This window comes from Nerophis lumbriciformis, linkage group LG02 (genome assembly GCF_033978685.3).
Source record: "Nerophis lumbriciformis linkage group LG02, RoL_Nlum_v2.1, whole genome shotgun sequence".
NCBI lineage: Eukaryota > Metazoa > Chordata > Actinopteri > Syngnathiformes > Syngnathidae > Nerophis > Nerophis lumbriciformis.
Genome location: NC_084549.2, coordinates 63,915,001 through 63,925,000, shown reverse-complemented (window position 1 = coordinate 63,925,000; position 10,000 = coordinate 63,915,001). Strand labels below are relative to the sequence as shown.

At 33.3% G+C, this 10,000-nt stretch overlaps 1 protein-coding gene across 3 annotated transcripts in view; it reads left to right on the top strand.

The window, feature by feature from the left end:
• Positions 1-10,000, top strand: part of abch1 (ATP-binding cassette, sub-family H, member 1) — a 68,560-nt gene that overhangs the window by 37,966 nt on the left and 20,594 nt on the right. The gene's annotated exons all lie outside the window — the stretch shown is intronic.

The window sequence follows — 10,000 nt, the reverse complement described above, 5'->3', positions numbered from 1 at the left end:
TATATATATATATATATATATATATATATATATATATATATATATATATATACTGTATATATATCTATATATATATATATATATATATATACAGTATATATATATATATATATATATATACACATATAATTAAATTATTAATATTTCATTATTTAAAAAATCAAATTATATATATATATATATATATCTATATATATATATATATATATAATTTGATTTTGTAAAAATCGCAACTTGGATGTGAACCGATTTTTTTATTTTTTATTTTAGCATCCCTGCATATCTTCAAAACTGTAATATTATCCGTGCATGCAACAAGATAATCCAAGCAATCATTTTATGTTTCTCAAAAATAAATCAAAAAGTATCTGCTCGCCATCTTGACTTACGATTTCAAAGCACGTTATCCATCAATGTTTTAGTAAAAATTCTGACAATCAAACCCAATTGCCTTTGCAAATTGTGTAAGAAGGCTAATATGCATTTGTGTTCATAAATGTTGCAAGCGGCCCTCTGAGGGCACCCACAATTGCAATGTGGCCCTCACCAAAAACGAGTTTGACACCCCTGTAAATTTAAAGGGTTGTAGTTCAGGCATACACACACCAGGTATGTTGGACTCATATTTTGTATTATGCGCTAGTATTATTTTTCAATGTATTTATTTAAAAAAAAAAAGTGATTCCCTTTGTGGGTTCAATATCCTAAAGGGTAATTTTGTACTCACATTTGTATTCTGTCCTAATATTTATTCTCGTTTTATCGATACTTTTATACCCATCAATACATTTTTTTCTTATTATTTTTTTCTATACTGTTAAAATGCTACACACTTGTTTTAAATGAGGGGAAAATTCAAACTAGTGATGTCAGTGGCAAAGCATGGAAATATGGCGGCCTCTTATGGAATGTTTACTATGAAAACTATGAAAAATATTTCAGAATAATTCCTACCAATAGAGTAATATTTGTAAAAATTAAATGATCCTAATCTTTATCTAATCGTATGACTAATACTAGTGATTGTTTCCTTGATAAATAATTGAAAAAAAACTAAAAATATATATATATATCTACCGGTCTCCAGATCTGTCTCCCTTCATAGAGCCATAAATCCCACCTCTGTTGCAAGGTGTTCAGTTTCTCATCTCATCCGCATTCCTCGATTTACTTACTCAGCTTTTCTTGTCGCCGTGCCACACCAGGTTGCACTCACTGGTTTGTCACAGAAACGTGCCAAAGCAGCACTCCGACAGCATTCCGGTGCTGAGGAACTGACGACACTTGGCAACATCGTTGCACATTTTTATTTAAACATTACTGAACTAGGAACACATTCCATTGTAATTAAGAACCTCTTTTTCAAGCAACAACACGGACCAAGACACAAACATTAAAACAATTACAAACAAGTGCAAGTGAAATGAGATTACCTCTCGTGCTTTCAAATTGGTTTTAAAAGCATTCAAGGATTTCAACTCACTTTCTATCCCAGCAGGCTCAAGACATTGATACAACGTTGATTATACACATGTCCTTTAAAACTGACTTTGAAACAACGTTGCAATATATTTGTTTGCAAATTGGGACAACGCTGGTGTCTAATGTTAGATCCATGTTGTTGGTTGGGAAAATGACCAAATTTCAATGGTTAAATCAACGTCACAACCTGACATTGAATAAGCGTCGTCAAAAAGCACGTTGTTTCAACGTTGTATTTGTGTTGTAGAATATTGGTTGGGAAATGACCAAATTTCAATGGTCAAATCAACGTCACAAGTTGACATTGATTCAACGTATTCAAAAAGTATGTTGTTTCAACGTATTTGTGTTGTAGAATATTGGTTGGGAAATTACCAAAATTCGATGGTCAAATCAACGTCAGAACCCAACATTGAATAAACGTTGTCAAAAAGCATGTTGTTTCAACTTTGTATTTGTAGAATATTGGTTGGGAAATGACCAAAATTCAATGGTCAAATCAACGTCAGAACCCGACATTGATTAAACATTGTCAAAAAGCATTTTGTTTCAACCTTGTGTTTGTGTTGTATAATATTGGTTAGGAAATGACCAAATTTCAATGGTCAAATCAATGTCACAACCTGACATTGATTTAACGTAATCAAAAAGTATGTTGTTTCAACGTATTTGTGTTGTGGAATATTGGTTGGGAAATGACCAAAAATTCAATGGTCAAATCAACGTCAGAACCCAACATTGAATAAACGTCATAAAAAAGCACGTTATTTCAACGTTGTATTTGTGTTGTAGAATATTGGTTGGGAAATGACCAAAAATCAAAGGTCAAATCAACATCAGAACCCAACATTGATTAAACATTGTCAAAAAGCATGTTGTTTCAACGTTGTATTTGTGTTGTAGAATATTGGTTGGGAAATGACCAAATTTCAATGGTCAAATCAACGTCACAACCTGACATTGAATAAGCGTCGTCAAAAAGCACGTTGTTTCAACGTTGTATTTGTGTTGTAGAATATTGGTTGGGAAATGACCAAATTTCAATGGTCAAATCAACGACACAAGTTGACATTGATTTAACGTATTCAAAAAGTATGTTGTTTCAACGTATTTGTGTTGTAGAATATTGGTTGGGAAATTACCAAAATTCGATGGTCAAATCAACGTCAGAACCCAACATTGAATAAACGTTGTCAAAAAGCATGTTGTTTCAATGTTGTATTTGTAGAATATTGGTTGGCAAATGACCAAAATTCAATGGTCAAATCAACGTCAGAACCCGACATTGATTAAACATTGTCAAAAAGCATGTTGTTTCAACGTTGTGTTTGTGTTGTAAAATATTGGTTAGGAAATGACCAAATTTCAATGGTCAAATCAATGTCACAACCTGACATTGATTTAATGTAGTCAAAAAGCATGTTGTTTCAACGTTGTATTTGTGTTGTAGAATATTGGTTGGGAAATGACCAAAATTCAACGGTCAAATCAACGTCACAAGTTGACATTGATTTAACGTAATCAAAAAGTATGTTGTTTCAACGTATTTGTGTTGTAGAAAATTGGTTGGGAAATGACCAAAAATTAAATGGTCAAATCAACGTCAGAACCCAACATTGAATAAACGTCATCAAAAAGCACGTTATTTCAACGTTGTATTTGTGTTGTACAATATTGGTTGGGAAATGACCAAAAATCAACGGTCAAATCAACGTCAGAACCCAACATTGATTAAACGTTGTCAAAAAGCACGTTGTTTCAACGTTGTATTTGTGTTGTAGAATATTGGTTGGGAAATGACCAAATTTCAATGGTCAAATCAACATCACAAGTTGACGTTGATTTAACGTAATCAAAAAGTATGTTGTTTCAACGTATTTGTGTTGTAGAATATTGGTTGGGAAATGACCAAATTTCAATGGTCAAATCAACGTCACAACCTGACATTGAATAAGCGTCGTCAAAAAGCATGTTGTTTCAACGTATTTGTGTTGTAGAATATTGGTTGGGAAATTACCAAAATTCAATGGTCAAATCAACGTCAGAACCCGACATTGATTAAACATTGTCAAAAAGTATGTTGTTTCAACGTTGTGTTTGTAGAATATTGGTTGGGAAATGACCAAAAATTAAATGGTCAAATCAACGTCAGAACCCAACATTGAATAAACGTCATCAAAAAGCACGTTATTTCAACGTTGTATTTGTGTTGTACAATATTGGTTGGGAAATGACCAAAAATCAACGGTCAAATCAACGTCTGAACCCAACATTGATTAAACGTTGTCAAAAAGCACGTTGTTTCAACGTTGTATTTGTGTTGTAGAATATTGGTTGGGAAATGACCAAATTTCAATGGTCAAATCAACATCACAAGTTGACGTTGATTTAACGTAATCAAAAAGTATGTTGTTTCAACGTATTTGTGTTGTAGAATATTGGTTGGGAAATGACCAAATTTCAATGGTCAAATCAACGTCACAACCTGACATTGAATAAGCGTCGTCAAAAAGCATGTTGTTTCAACGTTGTATTTGTGTTGTAGAATATTGGTTGGGAAATGACCAAATTTCAATGGTTAAATCAACGTCACAACCTGACATTGAATAAGCGTCGTCAAAAAGCACGTTGTTTCAACGTTGTATTTGTGTTGTAGAATATTGGTTGGGAAATGACCAAATTTCAATGGTCAAATCAACGTCACAAGTTGACATTGATTCAACGTATTCAAAAAGTATGTTGTTTCAACGTATTTGTGTTGTAGAATATTGGTTGGGAAATTACCAAAATTCGATGGTCAAATCAACGTCAGAACCCAACATTGAATAAACGTTGTCAAAAAGCATGTTGTTTCAACTTTGTATTTGTAGAATATTGGTTGGGAAATGACCAAAATTCAATGGTCAAATCAACGTCAGAACCCGACATTGATTAAACATTGTCAAAAAGCATTTTGTTTCAACCTTGTGTTTGTGTTGTATAATATTGGTTAGGAAATGACCAAATTTCAATGGTCAAATCAATGTCACAACCTGACATTGATTTAACGTAATCAAAAAGTATGTTGTTTCAACGTATTTGTGTTGTGGAATATTGGTTGGGAAATGACCAAAAATTCAATGGTCAAATCAACGTCAGAACCCAACATTGAATAAACGTCATAAAAAAGCACGTTATTTCAACGTTGTATTTGTGTTGTAGAATATTGGTTGGGAAATGACCAAAAATCAAAGGTCAAATCAACATCAGAACCCAACATTGATTAAACATTGTCAAAAAGCATGTTGTTTCAACGTTGTATTTGTGTTGTAGAATATTGGTTGGGAAATGACCAAATTTCAATGGTCAAATCAACGTCACAACCTGACATTGAATAAGCGTCGTCAAAAAGCACGTTGTTTCAACGTTGTATTTGTGTTGTAGAATATTGGTTGGGAAATGACCAAATTTCAATGGTCAAATCAACGACACAAGTTGACATTGATTTAACGTATTCAAAAAGTATGTTGTTTCAACGTATTTGTGTTGTAGAATATTGGTTGGGAAATTACCAAAATTCGATGGTCAAATCAACGTCAGAACCCAACATTGAATAAACGTTGTCAAAAAGCATGTTGTTTCAATGTTGTATTTGTAGAATATTGGTTGGCAAATGACCAAAATTCAATGGTCAAATCAACGTCAGAACCCGACATTGATTAAACATTGTCAAAAAGCATGTTGTTTCAACGTTGTGTTTGTGTTGTAAAATATTGGTTAGGAAATGACCAAATTTCAATGGTCAAATCAATGTCACAACCTGACATTGATTTAATGTAGTCAAAAAGCATGTTGTTTCAACGTTGTATTTGTGTTGTAGAATATTGGTTGGGAAATGACCAAAATTCAACGGTCAAATCAACGTCACAAGTTGACATTGATTTAACGTAATCAAAAAGTATGTTGTTTCAACGTATTTGTGTTGTAGAAAATTGGTTGGGAAATGACCAAAAATTAAATGGTCAAATCAACGTCAGAACCCAACATTGAATAAACGTCATCAAAAAGCACGTTATTTCAACGTTGTATTTGTGTTGTACAATATTGGTTGGGAAATGACCAAAAATCAACGGTCAAATCAACGTCAGAACCCAACATTGATTAAACGTTGTCAAAAAGCACGTTGTTTCAACGTTGTATTTGTGTTGTAGAATATTGGTTGGGAAATGACCAAATTTCAATGGTCAAATCAACATCACAAGTTGACGTTGATTTAACGTAATCAAAAAGTATGTTGTTTCAACGTATTTGTGTTGTAGAATATTGGTTGGGAAATGACCAAATTTCAATGGTCAAATCAACGTCACAACCTGACATTGAATAAGCGTCGTCAAAAAGCATGTTGTTTCAACGTATTTGTGTTGTAGAATATTGGTTGGGAAATTACCAAAATTCAATGGTCAAATCAACGTCAGAACCCGACATTGATTAAACATTGTCAAAAAGTATGTTGTTTCAACGTTGTGTTTGTAGAATATTGGTTGGGAAATGACCAAAAATTAAATGGTCAAATCAACGTCAGAACCCAACATTGAATAAACGTCATCAAAAAGCACGTTATTTCAACGTTGTATTTGTGTTGTACAATATTGGTTGGGAAATGACCAAAAATCAACGGTCAAATCAACGTCTGAACCCAACATTGATTAAACGTTGTCAAAAAGCACGTTGTTTCAACGTTGTATTTGTGTTGTAGAATATTGGTTGGGAAATGACCAAATTTCAATGGTCAAATCAACATCACAAGTTGACGTTGATTTAACGTAATCAAAAAGTATGTTGTTTCAACGTATTTGTGTTGTAGAATATTGGTTGGGAAATGACCAAATTTCAATGGTCAAATCAACGTCACAACCTGACATTGAATAAGCGTCGTCAAAAAGCATGTTGTTTCAACGTTGTATTTGTGTTGTAGAATATTGGTTGGGAAATGACCAAATTTCAATGGTTAAATCAACGTCACAACCTGACATTGAATAAGCGTCGTCAAAAAGCACGTTGTTTCAACGTTGTATTTGTGTTGTAGAATATTGGTTGGGAAATGACCAAATTTCAATGGTCAAATCAACGTCACAAGTTGACATTGATTCAACGTATTCAAAAAGTATGTTGTTTCAACGTATTTGTGTTGTAGAATATTGGTTGGGAAATTACCAAAATTCGATGGTCAAATCAACGTCAGAACCCAACATTGAATAAACGTTGTCAAAAAGCATGTTGTTTCAACTTTGTATTTGTAGAATATTGGTTGGGAAATGACCAAAATTCAATGGTCAAATCAACGTCAGAACCCGACATTGATTAAACATTGTCAAAAAGCATTTTGTTTCAACCTTGTGTTTGTGTTGTATAATATTGGTTAGGAAATGACCAAATTTCAATGGTCAAATCAATGTCACAACCTGACATTGATTTAACGTAATCAAAAAGTATGTTGTTTCAACGTATTTGTGTTGTGGAATATTGGTTGGGAAATGACCAAAAATTCAATGGTCAAATCAACGTCAGAACCCAACATTGAATAAACGTCATAAAAAAGCACGTTATTTCAACGTTGTATTTGTGTTGTAGAATATTGGTTGGGAAATGACCAAAAATCAAAGGTCAAATCAACATCAGAACCCAACATTGATTAAACATTGTCAAAAAGCATGTTGTTTCAACGTTGTATTTGTGTTGTAGAATATTGGTTGGGAAATGACCAAATTTCAATGGTCAAATCAACGTCACAACCTGACATTGAATAAGCGTCGTCAAAAAGCACGTTGTTTCAACGTTGTATTTGTGTTGTAGAATATTGGTTGGGAAATGACCAAATTTCAATGGTCAAATCAACGACACAAGTTGACATTGATTTAACGTATTCAAAAAGTATGTTGTTTCAACGTATTTGTGTTGTAGAATATTGGTTGGGAAATTACCAAAATTCGATGGTCAAATCAACGTCAGAACCCAACATTGAATAAACGTTGTCAAAAAGCATGTTGTTTCAATGTTGTATTTGTAGAATATTGGTTGGCAAATGACCAAAATTCAATGGTCAAATCAACGTCAGAACCCGACATTGATTAAACATTGTCAAAAAGCATGTTGTTTCAACGTTGTGTTTGTGTTGTAAAATATTGGTTAGGAAATGACCAAATTTCAATGGTCAAATCAATGTCACAACCTGACATTGATTTAATGTAGTCAAAAAGCATGTTGTTTCAAGGTTGTATTTGTGTTGTAGAATATTGGTTGGGAAATGACCAAAATTCAACGGTCAAATCAACGTCACAAGTTGACATTGATTTAACGTAATCAAAAAGTATGTTGTTTCAACGTATTTGTGTTGTAGAAAATTGGTTGGGAAATGACCAAAAATTAAATGGTCAAATCAACGTCAGAACCCAACATTGAATAAACGTCATCAAAAAGCACGTTATTTCAACGTTGTATTTGTGTTGTACAATATTGGTTGGGAAATGACCAAAAATCAACGGTCAAATCAACGTCAGAACCCAACATTGATTAAACGTTGTCAAAAAGCACGTTGTTTCAACGTTGTATTTGTGTTGTAGAATATTGGTTGGGAAATGACCAAATTTCAATGGTCAAATCAACATCACAAGTTGACGTTGATTTAACGTAATCAAAAAGTATGTTGTTTCAACGTATTTGTGTTGTAGAATATTGGTTGGGAAATGACCAAATTTCAATGGTCAAATCAACGTCACAACCTGACATTGAATAAGCGTCGTCAAAAAGCATGTTGTTTCAACGTATTTGTGTTGTAGAATATTGGTTGGGAAATTACCAAAATTCAATGGTCAAATCAACGTCAGAACCCGACATTGATTAAACATTGTCAAAAAGTATGTTGTTTCAACGTTGTGTTTGTAGAATATTGGTTGGGAAATGACCAAAAATTAAATGGTCAAATCAACGTCAGAACCCAACATTGAATAAACGTCATCAAAAAGCACGTTATTTCAACGTTGTATTTGTGTTGTACAATATTGGTTGGGAAATGACCAAAAATCAACGGTCAAATCAACGTCTGAACCCAACATTGATTAAACGTTGTCAAAAAGCACGTTGTTTCAACGTTGTATTTGTGTTGTAGAATATTGGTTGGGAAATGACCAAATTTCAATGGTCAAATCAACATCACAAGTTGACGTTGATTTAACGTAATCAAAAAGTATGTTGTTTCAACGTATTTGTGTTGTAGAATATTGGTTGGGAAATGACCAAATTTCAATGGTCAAATCAACGTCACAACCTGACATTGAATAAGCGTCGTCAAAAAGCATGTTGTTTCAACGTTGTATTTGTGTTGTAGAATATTGGTTGGGAAATGACCAAATTTCAATGGTCAAATCAACGTCACAAGTTGACATTGATTTAACGTATTCAAAAAGTATGTTGTTTCAACGTATTTGTGTTGTAGAATATTGGTTGGGAAATTACCAAAATTCAATGGTCAAATCAACGTCAGAACCCGACATTGATTAAACATTGTTAAAAAGTATGTTGTTTCAACGTTGTGTTTGTAGAATATTGGTTGGGAAATGACCAAAAATCAACGGTCAAATCAACGTCAGAACCCAACATTGATTAAACATTGTCAAAAAGCACGTTGTTTCAACGTTGTATTTGTGTTGTAGAATATTGGTTGGGAAATGACCAAATTTCAATGGTCAAATCAACGTCACAAGTTGACATTGATTTAACGTATTCAAAAAGTATGTTGTTTCAACGTATTTGTGTTGTAGAATATTGGTTGGGAAATTACCAAAATTCAATGGTCAAATCAACGTCAGAACCCGACATTGATTAAACATTGTTAAAAAGTATGTTGTTTCAACGTTGTGTTTGTAGAATATTGGTTGGGAAATGACCAAAAATCAACGGTCAAATCAACGTCAGAACCCAACATTGATTAAACATTGTCAAAAAGCACGTTGTTTCAACGTTGTATTTGTGTTGTAGAATATTGGTTGGGAAATGACCAAATTTCAATGGTCAAATCAACGTCACAACCCGACATTGAGTAAACGGCGTCAAAAAGCATGTTGTTCCAACGTTATGTTTGAGTAGTTCAAACATAACAAGTTGTCAACGATGTTTCAATGTTTTGTGACCTGCTGGGATTCCTTATTCTAACCCACAAGGTGCAGAAAACATAAATTTTGCTCAGCACAGGTGAGGAGTCATGCAGTCTGTTTTTGTTTTTGTTTTTGAATTTTAACATTCAGCAGGTTTTTTTGGGGGTTTTTTTAACAGTAGCAGAGGCTTTTAAATATATGCAGCAGCGTCCAAACGTAGGGAACACAGAAACGATCCAAAACCAAAACACATGCAAACACCAAAAAAACAACGTGCATGAGAGAAATGCTGCAAGTTCGCAGAAAAAAAAAAGTTATCTGGACTACCAGAGGCCCCAGACTTTATATATACGTGAGTGGGATACTCAGAAGAAAGATGGCCGAATGAA